Source organism: Pinus tabuliformis, chromosome J, assembly GCF_031772625.1.
Source record: "Pinus tabuliformis cultivar Carrire ecotype Pingquan chromosome J, CPIR1, whole genome shotgun sequence".
In the NCBI taxonomy this organism is placed as follows: Eukaryota; Viridiplantae; Streptophyta; class Pinopsida; order Pinales; family Pinaceae; genus Pinus; species Pinus tabuliformis.
The window spans coordinates 1,259,185,065-1,259,206,344 of NC_142295.1; positions in this window are offsets into that span (position 1 = coordinate 1,259,185,065).

Below are 21,280 nucleotides of genomic sequence, written 5' to 3' on the forward strand. Positions count from 1 at the left end.
AACTAGCGTCGACAATGGCAAGCTAAACCTATAGGTATGTCACAAGACGCACCCCAAATATTTCCTTCCTCACAGTTTAATCAACAACAAAACCTTGGGGCAGCATGGCAAGGCCAATCATCCTACCAAAATTGGCAGAGCCTGCCATTCTCTATGACATCCTGGCCAACACAATATTTTCCAGGAAATGGCTGACCGAATTCTCCTTTTACTCTTGTTTGGCAAGGCAATCCCTATCAATCCCAGTGGCCTGCCTCCACCTCTCAAAATCCGAACTGGTCTACAAGTTGGAAGCGACCTCTGGGGATATCCAATGTACCTATGGGGACAGGCCCTCATCCTCAACCCGCACTATCAGCTCCGTATACATTACAGCAGAATTTTCAACCTCTTATGTGGCCTGTTGTGGTAAAACACAACTCCACACCCCCCCTATTTTTTATTTTATGTACTCAAATAATGGGGACCCTTTCTATAAATTTTTGGCTAAGAATCATTTTGATTTTCATTTAAGATTGTCTTACAATTTTATCGTTTTTTTTTTTTTTTTTTCCGTCGGATTTGTGTTTTGATTGTTTCATTGAATCCAACTTTTCACAAGCTTTCCATCGATACTTGTTTCAACTCATTTGGTCAACCGGGTTGTAAATGACACTCCTTTGAAGTTTGATCGTTTTCTTGCCTGGACTAAAAATGTAAATAACTATATAATATTTCAATTTTCGTAGCTAATTAAGTTCAATAGTCAATCATTGTAAATATTGACTTTTAGTTAACTTTTATTTGTTGGGTTGTGTTATATTCTTTCCACGTAGTTAACATAGGTTTTGAAGGGCACCCGTAACCCCACTTTATGGGGTCCAGGGCAGCGCCCCGGAAAATTTTGGTTTTGGACCCTATGTTAGGTTGCGCAGACCCACCTATGGTTTTGTGCATGATTTTCGCACAAATTTTTTGGACACGATGGTTTTCGGTCCATGGTATTGGATGCTTTGGCATGTATAAATATGTATTATAACATTGAAAGGAACATAATGAAAAATCAAGCTAGTAGTCCCGGTTTTGGGATCCAGTGGGAAAATCTCTGTGTATATGTGTTTTATGTGTTATGCTCTCGCATTGTTTATTCTTCTATGTTTTAGAATTTGTATGCAGGTAATTTCTGTACGGGGTTAAAACCTACATTTGGTATCATAGCAGTTTTGGCTTCAAGGGGACACCTTTGTTGCTGAGGGGTTTTGCTCGGGCCTGTGGTAGACCTTGTTCAGTGAGAGATCTGCAAGATCGATTCTAGTGGTGAAAGAAGATGGCGAGCAGTGGAAAGATAGAGATCGAGAAATTTAATGGTCAAAGTTTTGAGTTGTGGAAACTCAAGATGGAGGATCTGTTGATGGATAAAGATTAGTGGATCGCGGTAGATCCAGGTACTAAACCAACGGGAGTGTCCGATGAAGAATGGAAGAAGTTGGAGCGAAAGGCAAAGAGCACAATACGATTGTGTGTCTTAGATTCAGTATTGCTGAATGTATCAGGGGAAGCTACGATGAAGGCTTTGTGGGACAAGTTAGCGACTTTGTACCAATCTAAGTCTCTGGTGAATAAACTATTCCTACAGAAAAAGCTGTATAACCTGACGATGAAAGATGGAGATTCGGTGACAGAGCATCTAAACGCATTTAATATTATGGTAGACAGTTAGCATCTATTTATATTAAAATTTCAGATGCAGATAAGTGCATCAGTTTGTTGTGTTCTCTACCAGATTCGTGGGATAGTCTAGTCATTGCAATAGGTAGCAATGCAACTGCCTTGCATTTTGATGAAATAGTCTCATCCTTGCTGACGGAGGAGATGAGATGGAAAAATATGGAGAGCCAAAATGGTGATGCCTTGTTTGTACGAGGACGGTCCTAGAACAGAAACAAAAATAAGTCATCGAGTGGGAGATCTAAATATAGAGGGAGATCTAAATCTCCAGGAAAACTTGTAAAGGTGGTGTGCTGGAAATGTGGAAAGGAAGGGCACTTCAAAAGGGACTGTAAATCTAAAGCTCCTGACAAAGGAAAGGGATCTGATGATGCTCTTTCTGTAGAGGCAAAACCACCTCAGACGAAGGTGGGGATGTGTACTTGGCTTCTTCAAGTACACATGTAGATCATGAGGCATTCTTGATTGACTCAGGTGCATCCTTTCACTTCACTCCCCATAGAGAGTGGTTCTGCGAGTATGAGAAATATGATGGTGGTGATGTCTTCTTGGGGGATGACAGGAAGGCTAGAATCATTGGTCGCGGAAAAGTAAAGTTGAAGTTGCAAGGTGGAAGGGTTAGAACACTTCGGGTGTTCTACATATTCCTACATTGGCCAGAAATCTGATTTATGTAAGCAAGATAGATGATGCAGGTGTAAAAACAGTGTTCGAGAAGGATACCTACAAGATGGTTTGGGGAGCACTAGTATTGATGCGGGGAGTTCAGATTGGAACTCTGTACAAGCTGCAAGGTTGTTGTTGGCAAAAGTATCCAATACGGAATGCCCCTATCCCACTCTAAGGAGTGACAGTACCTCAACAACAAACAAGACAAAACTATCTAAGTGTTCTTCTTTATGAAATGTAAAAAGAGGAGAAGGATGTAACTAACCGATGTCTTCCGCTAGTTTGTTGATCCAATCTCACTCCTTGCTGCTTGCTCCCAGCTGCTTGCTCTTTCACTGGCCCAGCTACACCAAGTTCCTGCAAAATGGAAAGAGAAGGAAACTACAAGAAGCATACATTCATAACTAGTTTAAGGATTAGTGTAAACTAAATATGCAAATACAACAATACATCATTGAGATACATGCATATAGAAGAAACTCAAATGGCTTTATTGATGAAGTAAGTAAAGTTCAGGGAGTGATACAACCATAAGAGGCCCAATCCAGCATCACCTCCCCAGCAGAAAGGAATCTCTTTCTTCACCTCCTTCAAAGCAAATCACCCAATAGCTCTAACCTCAAACCAGCAGCAATTCTTTGCAAATACCAAATTCCAGCCTCCCTGATCTCATGGAGGAGAGATCTATATATAGGAGTTTTGGAGAGAGGATGAGTCAGCTTGAGGCTGGTATGAAACTGACTAGTGTCCTCTCCCACTTTCAGTTCTTGATTCCACTTGGAGGTTCTTGCTTCCACTTGGAGATTTGGAACCTCTTACTCATCACCAGTCGAATTCCCTGATACAAGTGTCATTTTGGAAGCTTCCTGGGCATTGACACATTGAGGAATGAGCCTGCCACTTGTCCAAACTCGCTCAGCGCAGGTAGCCTTTGTTGGAGTTGACATTCAGCGCAGGTAGCCAGTGGAGCCATTGACATTCAGCGCAGGTGGTCCATGGAGCAGTTGACATGATCCTGAATTGACTTGGTTTTGACCAGTTTTTGGTGGAGAACTTCTGTGAATTGCTGTGGTTTGTTAGCCTTGTTCCTCTAGGGGTAGGAACAACATGTTTAGGGACTTTGGATCCCTTAGATTATGGATATTTCATGCTCAATGCTGTAAGGCACAAAAATGTCTATAACAGTTGCCCCCTAAAGTATGAGGCTGTTTATCGGGTGAAATGCTTTATCAGGAGGATCCGAAGTTCATCCAATGCTGGAGGAGACCTGTAATAAGATACAATACAATACATTATATTTCATACTGCTTTCATGATCTAGCTGAGGTGGGCATTCCCATGCTCAACTTTATAAATTCATTTTTTTACATAGAACAGACAATCGTCTGATGGTAGACTGATAATTTTGGTGAAATTATCATCCTTTGAGGAGGATGATTATCTTCTGCAATGATGTACATGTCAAATGTCTTTATTTCCTGAATACATATCGCAGCCCGGATGGATGAAACTAGATCCGGGGTCTTCAAACTCATTCGATCTTCACTCTAAGTACAAGTCGATCCATGTGAGAATTTTTCTGAAGTCGAACATGGAAAGACATCGCTTGATTACCGGTCAATGAGGTAAACCGTTAACAAGCGCGAGAGGAATCACCGATAATGATAATGACCCTCAAGGTACTGCAGTACAATTCACGTGGTGTGAATAGAGGACTTGGTGTCGAACACCACTCAAAATCTTCTGGTCGAAGGTCATTGATGTATACTTGTCGCCGGAAGTGAGAAACTTGCCATTGAGGCATGCAAGCTTCAAAGTACTGAAGGGGTTGTTCCTAGATCAACTTCTTGGATAATGAGCTGATGTCGACAAGAAGCGATCCGTCAAAGGAGGGCCTTAATGACTCCCACATCAGTGACACGGAACGGAGCTAATGATTTTAACAGAGGTGAAAACAATCTGTGACATATGATTCAGGGTGGCGGTCATGAAAGGATGAAGGATAATGTATGGCAGTGGATGGGACACGGTTGACTCTTTCTGAATGACTTCTCTTGAACATGTGGCGACACTAATACGATGGATTGGTAGCATTACCCCAAATATGGATGGTATGGCGAGACCATGGTGATGTGGCCGGTGAATGAAACAACCCAACCCGAATGTGGTACAGAGGAAAAGTGTCATGTTCAAGAGCGACTTGCTACCATCAAAGCTTTGAGTTTCTCCCAGTTTTTCCCCAGTCATTGCTGACCAGTACCTCTTTATTTTTGTCAAGCTTGAGGAGGATAACATATGCTTGTTCTATAACCTGCCCTTCGGGCAAGCCCATCGCTATGTTTTAACGAGCCTAGCGATAGGGAAACTCGTTCTCGTCTAAAGACAAGTTTGTCGCTATTTAATGAATTTAACGAGTCTAGCGACAAAGACAACTCGATCCTTTTCATTTTTAGAGAGTCTGAAAAGGTATGTAAAGTTAACTCCAAAGTTCCTTTTTCGTGATCTAATCCCTTAAGTCCGAAAAAGTATAAAACAATACAGAAGGGATGAGTTTTCGATAGTTTTAACGAGCCGAATAAAACAAGCGCTCGATCTTTTTGTGCAATAATCCCTCAGGTCCAAAAAGATTAAAATCTAGAGGAGGGATAGCTCTTCCGGTCGCTTTAACGAGCTAGAAGGCCAAAACTCGGCAATCTTTTCATATTTTACGAGTCAGTTGAAAAGAGCTCAAAGAAGACTCGTCTTTTGAGGAACGAGTGATAAATAGGGATAGCAGCAGATTCTAGGTACAGGTTGGAATTTTCCAATCACGGCAGTGTCACAAGGATGGCTAGGTGAAATCACTCTTCGCAGCTGCTCCTCAAAAGAGGTAAACAATCAGGTGGAGGTGAATGATCGGCCAAATGAAAAGTGGAGGTGACGGTGCAAACATGACTAGGGCTTTTATGGCTGATGAATTTACGATCACAATGGTTATTTACCGGTTCATTTTTTCTGGATGAGCTTGAACTCTAGGGGAAAGCTTGCTCACAAACTTATGTTTATTTTTTAACGAGCATGAACTATGTGCTAAAACTGCTCGGATCTTGCGTTTATTTTTTAACGAGCATGAACTGTGTGCTAAAACTGCTCGTATATATGTGGTCAAATTTTGATTTTTTACCATCCCTTTTTCAAAGATAGTACTGCACTCTCAATTGCTGCATCAAACTTAGTTAGAAATGAACAACATTTGTTTGAAAATGAGATTAAACTCTAATATTTCGCCTTGAACTACGTAAAAAGCAATTTAAAAGTGTTTTACCTCTCATTTTACCATTTCATTCGAACTTGGTTTGTTGGAGCTTTGGAGGTGCCTCTTCCCCCTTGATTTTTCACCAGCTGATTTCGGGAGATTCTGTGGACGATTCTCGGCGCCGTCTGGACCAAGTAGGAGCTAAACCGTAGCTCTTTCTTTTCATGGTTTCCTTTTCCCAGGTAGGGCAGCTGTTTCACCAGTGTTATCTAATGTAGGCATCACCTCGGCCCATTTGGTAAAATAGTCTACGGCGACTATAATATACCCATGCCCCCCGGTCGAGGTGGGGTTGCATGTCATGAAATTGATGCCCCATTTGACGAAAGGCCCAACAGCAACTATCGGCTGCAGACGTGCGGGTGGTCTTCTAGTTTTGCTATCAAAAATTTGACAAGCATGGCAACTTCTGACTGCGGTTATGCAATCTTTGAACATGGTTGGCCAGAAGTATCCTGCTCGTAATATTTTTTGTGCTGTTGCATATCCAGATTGATGCCCCCCACACGTGCCTGAATGACACTCATTCAGGGCTTTTTCGGCCTCCTCATGTGTAAGGCACCTCCTCAGAACTGTATCGATACCGCGACGGTAAAGCGTATCACCGACGATCATGTAGTCTTTAGCTTGGTATCGTATACGTTTCTGTTCAGAGTGAGAGGTGTTAGGCCTGAACTTTTGGGTTTGGAGATAAACTATGATATCTCCATACCACTCATTGCTTGCAGATATCAGAAACAAACTCTCGTCCACGATTGATTCCTCGGATGTTTCATCGTTGGACGACGATGGGAGATCGCACAATAATTCTGCGAAAACTAGAGCTTTCTTTGATTTGGATTTTACAAATTCCAGATCAAACTCTTGAAGGATCGCTATCCATTTTGAATATTTGCCCCCCAGCAACTGACGTGACAATATATAAGTCATGGGGTTGCAATCTGATAAAATGGTAGTTTTCCGAAAGAGGACATAATGTCGAAATCTTTGAATCGCTTGAACAGCCACAAGCGCTAGTTTTTGAACATAAGAATATTTTCTTTCTGTATCATTTAAGTTTTTACTTAAATAATATATAGGATGTTCGATTCCATCGACTTCTTGAACTAAAACCATCGCAATGGTCGTATCTGCTGCAGCCAGATACAGGTTAAAATCTCTTAGATAGTCGGGGGCATACATTAATGATGCTTTTACTAGAGAATCTTTCAGAGCATCAAAGGAAGCTTGCGCCACCTGATCCCAGACAAAAGGTATCCTTTTTCAAGAGACGAGTATAACCTTTAGCAAGTTCTGCGTAATTTGGAATGAACCTCCTCAGAAAGTTTGCTTTCCCTTGGAGTTTCTGAATCTGAAGCAAGCTTGAAGGTGGGGGCAAATTAATGATTGCCTAAACCTTGCAAGGGTCGAGACGAATCCCATCCTTAGAGACTACAAAGCCAAGTAAACGACCAGAACCGACGCAAAACACACATTTGTGCGGATTGAGTCTTATCTTGTAGTGTCGGCAACGTAGAAATATCGCTCTTAAATGCTGCGGGTGATCAGTCCGCTTTCGCGAATGAGCCGGAAGGTCGTCGAGATATGGTTGAACGATGTTCTTGATGTCATGGAAGGCATAATTCATTTCCCTCTGAAACGTCGCCCCTGCGTTCTTTAAACCAAAGGGTAATTTTCGATAAGCGAATGTGCCCCACGGACAAATAAATGCAGTCTTTGACTGGTCCTGTGGGCGGATATTTATTTGATTATACCCAGAAAATCCATCCATAAATGAAAAGATTTCACATCCGGCGCATTCATCAATTATTTGGTCGATGAAGGGTGTAGGGTAGTTGTCTTTCAGACAAGCTTGGTTTACATCCCTATAGTCGACGCACACTCTTATTGTTCCTTGTTTTTTCATAACAGGGACAATATTCGATACCCAATCGGTTAGAGGAACCGGGTAGATGAAACCAGCATGGAGAAGCTTTTCGACTTCTGCCTTAATGGCAGCGGCTTTCTTGGGGTGCACCTGCCGAAGCCGTTGTCTTACTGGTTTGACATCAGGATACATCTTAATTTCATGTTCAACGATACTCGAGTCAATGCCTGGCATTTCATCATATGACCAAGCAAAGACATCTCTGAATTCGCGAAAAAGAGCGTTATATATTTCCAGTTCTGAAGGAGAACATCCTTTGCCGACATAAATATTCTCTACAACATTTGTTTTAGTCGAGATATTTATGGCTATAGTCTCTTCGATATTGGATAAGTTTCGCTCGGAATCCACTGTATTTACAGTATTTGATAGGAATTCAAAGACTGAAGGGTGATAAAGGTCCTGTTGAGTATCTTCTTCATAATCCGGAAGAAGGGAACGATGGTGGCAATCATTCCATGGTGTCCCCTCAATCAACATTGATTGTAGGATTCCTTCGTCAGTTCCATGCACCTTTGACCAAGGATCCAATGGGGTACCATATTCTCTAGACCTATCTACCCAAACGCTTGATGAGCGTTGACTTGGGTTTGCCTCCCATGCTTGAAACATTGATTGCTACAATATTTCTATTGGGCTTGGGGGCAAAACCATGGCATGATCCATGTCGACATCGTCTTTTGCGACCTTCGTAGAAGATATCATGTTGCAGGATGCTACCAACGCTATGTCTCCCATATAGATAGGAGGTGGAAGTGCGAAAGTTCCCATCAATGTGGGGTCTTTCAGTAGGCCTACTCCGATATCTTGAAGCGAATGGTTGCTTCCATGGATCATGGGAATGCTTCCTGTAACTTGTGAACCGTTAGAGAGGAAGTTCTGTTGGTCGACGACCGTAATCCCTCCTTGAAAAGGGAATGCGATCTTCCTAAAGTAAGTCGACACCACAGCTGCCATGGCATATATCCATGGTCTTCCCAGTAGGATGTTATAGTCAAGATTCCCATCGATGACTTCAACATCTATTTCTACTGTTTTTCCTCCTAGTTCAACCTTCAAGTTATTTAGGATACCGTACGGGGTGTACGTCCTTCCCTCGAATGCTTTGAGTGTTGTCGAAGATCGCGACAAGGTTGGAGACCCTAAAGTTTTCTAGCAACTCATCGACATGATACATGTAGATGCCCCCTCATCAATAATTGTTCGGTGAACAGTTTTGTTGAGGGCTTTCACTTGAATAAGGAAAGCTAGTTGAGCTGGTAACTGAGGATCGTATCCTTTGTGGTCAAAAGATACAAGATTGGAATCCTTAGGATCAATCCCACCAATAGCTGATAACAACGCCTGCCTTTGGGATGGGCAATTTTGTAGTACCTCAAGAGTCGACATAGCGGATGGCGATTGGGCCAAATCTTCCACTATGTTATAATGCTGCGCCGCTCTGGCACGAGGATTAAATGTCGACTTGTGTACTACTCCCTTTGGCGGTTTTATTGTTAATTCAGGAATGATGGGTGGTACAACTTCTGTCGAAGTTGTCGTCGAACTACTTGGTTGATCTTTACCTTTGTCGTTCGACGGCTGCGTATTCTCGTAATCTTTGTTCCTTGTCGAAATCAAAGCATCATTTTGTTGCTTGGAGATTGACAACATTAGCACTTGCGACGGGGAAGCATTTCCACTATCAACCAGATTTTGACCTGGATTGGGAAACGGATCAGTTAACACAGCTGAGGTTTGTGAACTTTTGAAGAATCTTTTAAGCTCAGCTTTGTATGGACAATTGGCTGTCCAATGATCCTCGTCACATATCATGCATGGACTTTTTGGTTTCCCTTTCCTAGGAGGGTTTGAAGAAGGTTTTTCAGGTGATGACTCACCCTGTTTCTTCTTCTTCCCTTTGTTTTGTTTATTCTTGCTTCCTGGTTGATTGGTTTCTTTGCCTTTATCTGCTGATATGGCATTTACTTCCGAAGCAAGAATTTCTTCTGCATTTTGATCTGAAGTCTTACGGGCTTTCTTAGATGAAGCCTTTTTCGATTTCGCGCTTGTCGTGCCAATCACGCCATCGCCGGCATGAGAGTCACTATTTGATTTAGGAGGAGGAGGAATTGAGAATTCTGGTCTAGGGGCGTCAGGTATTTTGTCGTAGAGCGTGCCAGACTGAGTGTATACTAAGTCTAGATATTGTGCATGAGCAATAACTTGCTCCTCCGTTACGACACCCCCTTTGGCCACATCTTCCGTTATGGCAGGAAGTAACGACTTTATAAACCATTCAACTAATAGCTGATCGGGAACGTAAGTCTTCACCATCCTGCGACGACGACGCCACTCATGTATATGATCGGAAATATGAGTAGCCGTTGTCTGCTTAAAGTTGGTTAAGATTTCGGTTCCCGTTTCATACCTTATCGGCAATTGAAAATGGGTTAAGAAAGTCGTGGCTAAGGAGCTAAAATTGTCGAAAGAGGCTCTAGGTAATTCAATATACCATTTAGCCGCCGGACCCGTTAAAGTCCTCTGAAAAAGGCGAAGCCTTATCGAATCATCGTTCAGGGTGTTTGATGAACACCACAGATGAAATGTCATCACGTGATTCGATGGATCTTCGCCTGGATTTCCATTGAATTTAGGAATCTCCAATGGAAGTTTGTGAGGAATCGCTGGCCACCAAGGGGCGTAAGCAATCGGATCGTTTATTAACCGGTGTAAATCAGGAACTCTAAAGTTGCCACGAATGGTAACTGTTGACTCAGGTTAGGTGACGCGTACCCAGGGTAGGATGGAATTGCCTGAGCAGTGGGCCTTTGCATACCAGCATAATGTAATTGATGTTGGTATGATTGATACGGTTGGTGGACTTGACCACCGTAAAGTGGTTGATTTTGACCGTATTGAATATACGGTTGTCCACTGTTCGCAAAGATCTGCTGCTCAGAACCTTGGTACACTTGCTGGAATTGTGGTTGTTGGTATTGCACCAGCCACGGTTGTGAAGCCATGTTCTGCTGCGCAACACTAACCGGCGGACCAAGATGTGGGGTAATTGTACCCGTTTGGACCTGTGCCGCCCCACCAGTTGGCGATTGTGGTTGTGTCACAGGGTCAAGGGGCTGTTGCATTACAACCTGAGAGACCTGAGGTTGACATACAACATGCATTGTTTGAACTTGTGACACTGTTACAATAGCTGGTGTTGTCGGGATGCTCGACATAGGTACACATTGTTGCATAGAATACACAACTCTTGGTTGCTGGGGTAGCATGGGTACCCAACCACTTGTCGTAACTCCAGTATAACCTGAATACTGTTGAGAACTGCCGTATGGATATCCTCCCAGAGGGGGTAATGAAAGGGCATACTGCCCCCCATACGGTAGCAATCCGGAACTCAAGGGGATTGTTTGCCCTTGGGGACTAGATGGCCCAAATTGACCTCCATAGGGATCAATCTTTCGAGTCTCAACATAAGAGTTACCGGATATTACTCTGGAGGAACAAACTGGAACAGACCACATTGTCAAAATAGTCCCTAGGTGGACTCCTTCTAGCGGTTGTGAGCTAGTTGGGACAGATGGTATGCCGGCAAACATTGTTGGAGTGACAGCAGGGGGTTCTGCTATCGCTGTGTCGTTCGACACAGTCCTAGATGTTGACGGTTGCTTAGACATTTTGAGTCGATCCAATAGATTGCCTAGCGATTCTACAGGAACTTCCACTGGTGACAGACTAACTTCTGATGTAGAAGGAAATAGAGTGACCCCTACTCCAAAATGGGTTGGAGTACTTGCTTGCGGATCTTCTACAATTTCCTCTATCGCAATCAAACCAGGTGGAAGAGGAAGACCGTCAGGTCCGTAAAATATTTCTGGTGCCGAAGAAGGGGTTGTTTCGACAGTGACAGTTGTTTGAGGAACAAGACTCTCTGGACCGATTACAGATGGAACTGGTTCAGTAACACAAGTACTTGTTCTCAGACTAGGATCAGTGTTACTGTCCCTCTGTGGCTGTTGAACTTTTTCAATAGAGGCAGGGTTCCCAGAAATGTTTAGAGTAACCGGAATCTCAGATGTTGTCGGAACACTTGTTCTAACTTTGATAGGAGATTTCGAACCGGTTATACGAGTTCACTTTGTCCGTACTGTTTTCGATTCCGGAGACAAAGACGGTTGACTCGTAAGTCTCCGCGAACGACGGGGTTTCAATTGACTTTCTTCCACGATTACGGATTACTCGATCAACCAAAATACAAAAGGGGAAAGTGTGTTTCCGAATTAAATGAATTTTTAGACGCTTTTTAGACACAACTTGCTTTTTCACTTTTTAAGAGTCGAGAAAAAGCTAAAGATGACTCTAGTCTCCTTCGATGTTTTAACGAGCCCGAAGTGACAAATGCTCGGATGGACTTTTTCTGTTATAGAGTCTGAAAAAGGCCAAAAGGAACTGCTCTGGAGTTCTAGGCAGAGGGTGTGCCAAACTTTTCGCAAAACCGCAGAATATGTTTTAAGGTACGGGCGGTCAATCTTCGTGAATGCTGTGTTCACTGCATTGCGATCAGTAGAGCGGCCGACACGGTTTCCTAAGGATAAAAGATATATGCCTATAGGGGTCTCCCAATATATACGCGACGGTACGTGGGAGCACAATCCGTACTAGCGCTATCGTCCCTCAGGAGGAATCACCCACCTTCTACGAGATCGACAGTCACTAGGCTTAACGACGCCGGAACACGTCTCTAGCCTAGACCTCTATGTTGTGCGTTATGTTGCAAAGCGTTGTTAAGTTCATTCAATTTATTTTAGGTTGATCTTGTTTAGAAGTTTGCCTTTTTGGATCACCATGAGATGTATGGTACAACTCCTAAATGCAGTCTAAAGATGATAAGCAAGCTTTTATATCTTTTCAACATATGAAAATCCTAACTACTAAGGGAAAAGAAAGACATCATCTTTTCACACAGAGCATAGAGCACACAGTAATGCACTTTTTCCCTAAATCAACATGCAAGCTGTCAAAATGCAGATGCACAAATGCATGTATTTCTTTTCTCTTTCTTAATAGTGATGTTCTAAAAAGAAAGCTGTTGCATAAATTTGAATTCGATTTCAAGTGAAAACACAAACAAGTTCTTTTTCGAAATCAAAAGACACCTTAAGATTTACTTGTTTCGACACTAGAAATGCATAAATTCAAACCAAATGACGAAAGTAAAAGGCTAAATCAACTGTGAACAGCAAACAAAGACACTCCTAAGATCAAAACGACACTTATGACAGGTCAAGATCTAAGGGTCACAGTAAGACTAGATTACTTTCGTAATGGGAAACTGCAAATGATGTAACAAATACACAAAGAACAAATACAGTTTCTTTATACAACTGAGGCGGAATGGAGGCAAAGAAAGGTGGTTTCAGGTAAGAACACTGACTGATAACAGGCTGCAAAAACAAGGATCAAAACAGGGCAACAGAAAGCAGAGAACCCCAGCTGCACAAGGCAAAACTGGTTCAGCGCAACCTCAACACTGTCAGTTTGACATTCAGCGCAGGTAGCCTTCACGGGACCTGCGTTGAAATGCAGACTGCCTTCACAGCAGTTGCGCTGAAGGAGAAACTCTCGTTTCTCCTGGGTTCTGGGTCACAGATTGCTCAAAAATCAACAGTTTTTGGCCAAATCAAAGCTATCAATCAGATGTAATCTAAAGGATGATTCAAAAGAGGATGAAGATCTATCACTAAGAGCTGTTAGAGCACTTGTGGATCAGCTAATTAGATCATAAACAGGCCCAGTGAGTGGGCTAGAGTAGCTGCCCTCTACTTTTCATTTGACTGAGACAAATGCAGTTCGATTCGGTACTCTTTGAGTCTATGAAATGAATATCAAAAACACAAATAAACCAACAAGATACGATCCCCAGCGGAGTCGCCAATTTGTTGTTGGGAAAAGTATCCAATACAGAATGCCCCTATCCCACTCTAAGGAGTGACAGTACCTCAGCAACAAACAAGACAAAACTATCTAAGTGTTCTTCTTTATGAAATGTAAAAAGAGGAGAAGGATGTAACTAACCGATGTCTTCCGCTAGTTTGTTGATCCAATCTCACTCCTTGCTGCTTGCTCCCAACTGCTTGCTCTTTCACTGGCCCAGCTACACCAAGTTCCTGCAAAATGGCAAGAGAAGGAAATTACAAGAAGCATACATTCATAACTAGTTTAAGGATTAGTGTAAACTAAATATGCAAATACAACAAAACATCATTGAGATACATGCATATAGAAGAAACTCAAATGGCTTTATTGATGAAGTAAGTAAAGTTCAGGGAGTGATACAACCATAAGAGGCCCAATCCAGCATCACCTCCCCAGCAGAAAGGAATCTCTTTCTTCACCTCCTTCAAAGCAAATCACCCAATAGCTCTAACCTCAAACCAACAACAATTCTTTGCAAATACCAAATTCCAGCCTCCCTGATCTCATGGAGGAGAGATCTATATATAGGAGTTTTGGAGAGAGGATGAGTCAGCTTGAGGCTGGTATGAAACTGACTAGTGTCCTCTTCCACTTTCAGTTCTTGATTACACTTGGAGGTTCTTGCTTCCACTTGGAGATTTGGAACCTCTTACTCATCACCAGTCGAATTCCCTGATACAAGTGTCATTTTGGAAGCTTCCTGGGCATTGACACATTGAGGAATGAGCCTGCCACTTGTCCAAACTCGCTCAGCGCAGGTAGCCTTTATTGGAGTTGACATTCAGCGCAGGTAGCCAGTGGAGCCATTGACATTCAGCGTAGGTGGTCCATGGAGCAGTTGACATGATCCTGAATTGACTTGTTTTTGAGCAGTTTTAGGTGGAGAACTTCTGTGAATTGCTGTGGTTTGTTAGCCTTGTTCCTCTAGGGGTAGGAACAACATGTTTAGGGACTTTGGATCCCTTAGATTATGGATATTTCATGCTCAATGCTGTAAGGCACAAAAATGTCTATAACAAAGGTAGCACTATTATTGATGGGTGCAATAGTTTTGTGGTTCCTGAAAGTGGAGCAGAAGATCTAGTGATCTCTGGAGAGAAGACCATGTTGTGGCATCAAAGGCTTTGACATATTGGAGAAAAGGGCCTTCAGATACTTCATGGTAAAGGTATGGTAGAAGGTATGAGTAATAGCTCTCTGGATTTTGATTCCTGTGAAAATTGTGTATATGGGAAGTAGAATCGAGTGAGTTTCCCCTCTGGTAGTAAGAGGGAAAAACAAATATTAGAATTTGTGCACAGTGATGTGTTTGGACCTGTGAATATTCTATCACTAGGTAAGTCTGTGTACTATGTATCATTTATAGATGACTTCTCAAGGAATACATGGATATATTTCCTTAAGAAGAAATCTGAAGTCTTTGACAGGTTTAAAGAATTGAAGGCTCTGGTGGAAAACTAGACAGAGAAGAAGATAAAGGTGTTGAGGACAGATAACAGTGGAGATTTTTGCAGTAAGGAATTTGAAGAATTCTTTAAGAAGTGTGGTATAGCATGGAAGAAGACTACTCCATATACACCTCAGCAAAATGGAGTTGCAGAAAGAATGAATAAGATGTTGATGGAAAGGGCAAGAAGCATGCTCAGTGGTGCCGGGTTAGGACAGGAATTCTGGGCAGAGGCGGTGGATACTGCATGTTACCTGGTCAACAGGTCACCTTCATCAACATTGGAGGATAAGACTCCATAAGAGGTATGGACTGGTAAGAAACCCTCTCTTTCACATCTGAGGGTATTTGGATGTGATGCATATGTATATGTTCCAAAGGAGAAACAAACCAAGTTGGATAGTAAATCTGAAAAGTGCATATTTATTGGGTATAAGGATGGTTTAAAGGGTTATAAGCTTTGGAACCCAGTCACACAGAAGGTTGTGTACAACCAAGATGTGGTGTTCAGAGAGGTGAAAGATGTTATTAAACATGAAGTCCAACGAAAGGAACCTGAGAAGATAGAGTTTGAGCTAAAGGAGGAAGAATCAGACTCTACAGCAGAGGAGGAATCAGAAGATGAAGAGCCACAAACTCTGGCTGTGAGAAGATCAGTTCGAGAAAGAAGGCAGCCTGAAAGGTATAGTCCATCTACTTTTTGTTCAAATTTTGCTTTATCTATTACTGATGATGATCCCAGAACTGTGAAGGAAGCAGTAGATTCAGAGGATGGAAAACTCTGGAAAGAGGCCATGGTTGATGAAATGGCATGTTTGCACAAAAATGAGGCTTGGGATCTGGTGGAGTTGCCGGCTGGAAGGAAACCCATTGGCAAAAAATGGGTGTTCAAAATGAAGACAAATCCAGAAGGAAAAGTGGAGAAATACAAAGCTTGGTTGGTAGCAAAAGGTTATTCCCAGGTGTTGGGAATTGATTTTGGTGATATTTTTTCTCTTGTTGCCAAGGTAACTTCTATTAGATTACTTTTATCTGTTGCTACTGCTTTTGATTTTGAGGTAGAATAGATGGATGTGAAGACAACATTTCTTCACGTGGATCTAGAAGAGGAAATCTACATGAAGAAACCTGAAGGCTTTGCAGTGAAGGGTAAGAAAGAACTAGTATGCAAGTTAAAGAAGTCTCTGTATGGGTTAAAGCAGTCACCAAGGATGTGGTATCAAAAATTTGATACATTTATACGGGGACTTGGCTTCACCAGAAGCAAAGTAGATCACTGTGTGTATTTTAAATTAATTGGTGACCGTGTTATTTATTTGGTCTTGTATGTGGATGATATGTTGCTGGTTGGAAATGACAAAGAAATTATCCAGGATTTGAAGACCCAATTGTCCTCCAAATTCGACATGAACGATCTTGGTGCTGTAAACTATATTTTTGGCATGGAAATTAAAAGAGATCGAGCAAAGAGGAAGCTCTGGTTAAATCAGAGGAAGTATGTCGAGACAATACTGCAGAAGTTTAATATGCAGGATAGTAAACCGGTGAAGGTTCCTATTCCTGTAGGTGTGAGGTTATCTGCTGAACAATGTCCCAAGACACAAGAAGAGGGAGAGGACATGTCCCGTGTTCCATATGCAAGTGCAGTCGGTAGCCTGATGTATGCAATGATATGTACTAGACCAGTCATTGCACATGCAGTGGGAGTATTGAGCAGGTTTATGTCAAAACCAGGAAAGGAGCATTGGACAGCAGTGAAGCAGGTTTTTAGGTATTTGTGTGGCACTAGTGATTATGGCTTGTGCTACCAAGGAAGACCAGGATTGGACAGAGTGTTGGATATTCGTTGCTTTGTTGATGCAGACTAGGCTGGAGATCTGGATCAGAGAAAATCTACAAGTGGGTATGTGTTTAACCTATTTGGAGGTGTAGTCAGTTGGATGATTAAGAAACAATCTATAGTGGCACTATCAACTACAGAGGTAGAATACATGGCAGCCACTCATGCAAGCAAGGAAGCAGTTTGGTTGCAGAGATTGTGTTCAAGTATGGGGTTAGTACAGGAAGCTATAAGGATAGATTGTGACAACCAAAGTGCAATTTTCTTGGCAAAGAACCCTGCATATCATTCAAAGACAAGGCACATTGATGTTCAGTATCACTTTGTGAGGGATATGATAGAAGACAAAAAGGTTTTGCTGGTAAAGGTGGACACTTTGAAGAATATTGCAGATGCATTGACAAAATATGTGAGCTCTGAGAAGTTCTCTTGCTGTAGAGAGACAATGGGCATTTCAGCGCTAGGAAAATGAGTAAGCTCTCTTGTGGCCCCCTGTGGAAAGAAAACAACAAGTGGGAGATTGTTGGGTTGTGTTATATTCTTTCCACGTAGTTAACAGGGGTTTTGAAGGGCACCTGTAACCCAACTTTATGGGGTCTGGGGCAGCGCCCCAGAAAATTTTGGTTTTGGACCATATGTTAGGTTGGGCGGACCCACCTATGGTTTTGTTCATGATTTTCGCACATGTTTTTTGGACGCGATGGTTTTCAGTCCATGGTATTGGATGCTTCAGCATGTATAAATATGTATTATAACATTGAAAGGAACATAATGAAAAATCAAGCTGGTAGTCCCGGTTTTGGGATCCAGTGGGAAAATCTCTGTGTATATGTGTTTTATGTTTTATGCTCTCGCATTGTTTATTCTTCTGTGTTTTAGAATTCGTATGCAGGTAATTTCTGTACGGGGTTAAAACCTACATTATTAATTTTGCTTTTTTCCACTAACGGTTCTACAAAATGACCCAGCTAAATCATACATCAGATGAAAACGCATTTCAGGATCTTGGTAATTTACTCCAATATATTATTATAAAACAAATTGCCAAGATTAGAACCCTAAAATTGCAAAAAGGTTGAAGTCCAATTTGTAGGGCCATTAATTCATGTTGGCCCCACTTGACCTTCCTTCTCCTCCTCCTAAATAAATTTGTGATAAAAATTGCGATTGCAAAATAGCGATATCGCGATTTCGCATATCGCAATATCACCAAGCACCTCGACTAAACAATTTGTGATTTTGCGATTTGGTTTTATGCAATGGTTAAAAGAAATTTTAACATAAGTTTTGGTTCACTCTTTATGCCTCTCGTCCCTCCACCTCACTCACCCTCACGTCACCCCACCTCACACTCCACTCACCTTATCCCTCCATAAACTCACGTGAGCCTCCTTATAACTCCATCCCTCACCTCTCCTCACCTCCATTATCACTTATTTATAATAGGTTGATTCTAATAGTTTGTTAAAATATTATATTTATATTATAATATTAATATATTATAATTATAATTTGTATTATAATTTTAATGTAATTTAAATTAAAATATAAATATAATATAATAATATTTTAATTAGTTTTTAAATTTTATTTAATTTTGTTCATAATTAATCTGTAAATCATTTAGATTAATATCATAATTAAAATTAGATTACCATTAATTAAAATTAATTCTATATATTAGTTAATTAATAATTATGTTAGAATTAATTATTAAATAATTAAAATCTAATTTAGGATTAGAATTTAATTAACAATTCTAATTTTTGGGCCTAGGCAACAGAATTTCCAAAATTCTGCCAGATTTGACTCATCAACTTTGGAAACTCATAGATTGAGTTTTACTTGGTCAAGTGAGGCCCAGGATGACTCATTGGAAAGGTAAAACCATGGAGAACATTTCTGAGGAGGGTTAATTAACATATTTGCTCATTTATTGGGTCTAAAATCCAACAGAAGATCAAACTTTGAATTTTGGATAAAACTAACTTTCCTGAGTTTTATTTTCTGCATTTTCATTTGCCCAAGCCTGTTCTGAATGAAAATCTATTCGCCAATGATATTATTGGCTAATTAAATCATCACAGGAATCAATAGAAAGCTTATATTTCATTTTCAATTATTTATTTAATTGAATTTGATTAGATTTGTTTTAATTTCAGATTTGGCATTTTGATTTTATTTTCTCATTTTAATTGTGTTTTGATATGTTTTTCAGGAAAACAGTTGAAGAGATGAGTAGAACAAGATGTCAATCAATGAGAAGGCTCTAGCAATACAAGAATGGAATTTTGAGCCAATAAAAATTGATTAAACATATTTCTTCTTCAACAAAGTTTCCTAGTTTGAATTCCTTTGTAAATATTAAAAATAACATATTGCAAAATGTAATAAGGGCTTCTCTCCTCTGCAATTCTGGAATTCTAAAAGCACTTCTGTAATAGGGATTTAGAGTTGTACGTGGTAGGAGTAAAAATATTAGATCTGGAGATTATTGAGGTTTTTCTTTTACATTCAAAGTTATGTATAATAAACAGAGTTTGCACTATTGTAGCTCTGCTTTTGAAAGCAAAAGCTCAGGCACTGTAAAAGACTGTTGGAGACTGGAGCTAGAGAATGGATTCAATAAAATTGGTATTTCGGGTACTATTATTTTAAATACTTGTTTCATTTTATGATGACAGGAATGTTGTTATAGAAATATTTGGGCACTGCAACCCCAATCGCATATGTCCATAAACCAAGGGCTTCTAAGTCCCTAAAAGTGTTGTTTCATACCCTAAAGGAGCAAGGTCAGCTGATTACATCATCTCCTAGAAGTTTTCCATGAAAAACTACTCAAAACTGGTCAAAACTGGACCATACAGACTGCTCAGTGCTAAGGGTGCGATGCATCTCACCTGCCACATGCAAAAAGTACGATGCATACTAGAAAGCCCTTCTGTAGGGTGCGATGAGTGAGAGCAGACAAATGGTAGAAGCAGTTTGCTAGGTGGAGACCCTGAGAATCTTCTAGAAGATGCTCATTTGACACTTGCCTCTCTGAATTTGCCCAGGGATGAGTAAGAGATCATGAAATCTCCAAGTGGAACCAAGAACTATCAGGGAGATGACACTAATCAAAATCCCAAAAGCTGAGTCACCCCCCTGTAAATATCTATATATGGATCCCTCATCCCAGAGATCCAGGGGCTGGAATTTTGTAATTTGCAAGGAAGTGGTGTTGGTTTCTCTTTGAAGACATTGTTGGGTGATCTTGCTTTATATGAGGTGAAGAGGGCTTTCATGCTGGGAGGATGGCACTGGGTCAGACCAATGGGTTGTAATCCTCTCTTCTAATACTTCTATCAATAAAGCTATTTGAGTTTTCCTCCATATTCTTGTATATCTCTGAATCTTGTATTGATATATGCATTTGTATGGTTAATATTCATCTGATCCTATATTGTTTATGGTTATAGATCTCTATGCTTTGATGGTATTATGCTGCTTTGACTCTACAGGTGCTCTTTGAAGCGGGACAAGTAAGGAAGGAGTGGAGAAATTCTGTCAAAGAGGAAAGGAAACGAGCAAGGAGTCAAGCGAAAGACTGAGGTTGGTACTCTCTGCTTCTTTCTCATCTATCTCTCATAAAGGAAAACACAAGTGACTTTAGTTTGTTTGTTTCTAAGATAGCTACCTGTCTTAGTGGGACTAGCAGCTCTGAATAGACACTAGTTTTCCTGATAACAAAATGGCGACTCCGTTGGGGATGAATAGTTTGATTGCTTGTCTCTATTTGTTTGCTTCATAAACTACAGACGGAGCCTGAAGTTAAGCTAGCTAGCCTTCGAACTGCATTTTCTATGCAAGTGAAAAGTAGATCAACGATGCTTCAGTCAATCTTCGGGTTTGTTTATGAGCTGAACAACTGACTTGCAAACATCCTAAGTGCCCTAGGTGGTAGCTCAAGTAACCTCATTAGATCAACCCCTATACTTTGTATTTACTGCCTATCATTAGCTCAGCCTAAATCCCTGAACTAAGCTGCAAACTATGACCAAAGGCCAAGTGAAAGTCTCATCCCTGGATCATCGCACTGTCTCCTTTTGACATTCTGGATGCATCGCACCTCCCATGTGCAGTAGGTGGGATGCATCCCTGTTTCCCTGTGTTATAGGTGCGATGATCAGATAAGACTGTTTCTGCCTCTAGATTTTGGTTTTTTCTTCATTGTCTTCAGCTTAATTCAGGAGTTTTGCTGTCTGTGATTAGTATAACACTGTTGAAACCCCCTTCCTTTGCATTATTCAGCCTCCATTGTATAAAGAATTGTGAATGTTTTTGTGTATTTTTCGCCATTTACAGTTCTCCTTTACAAAAAGTAGCTTAATCGAACTGTCGTCTTTTGATTTGAGAGTGTCGCAAGTGTCGTTTTCAGTC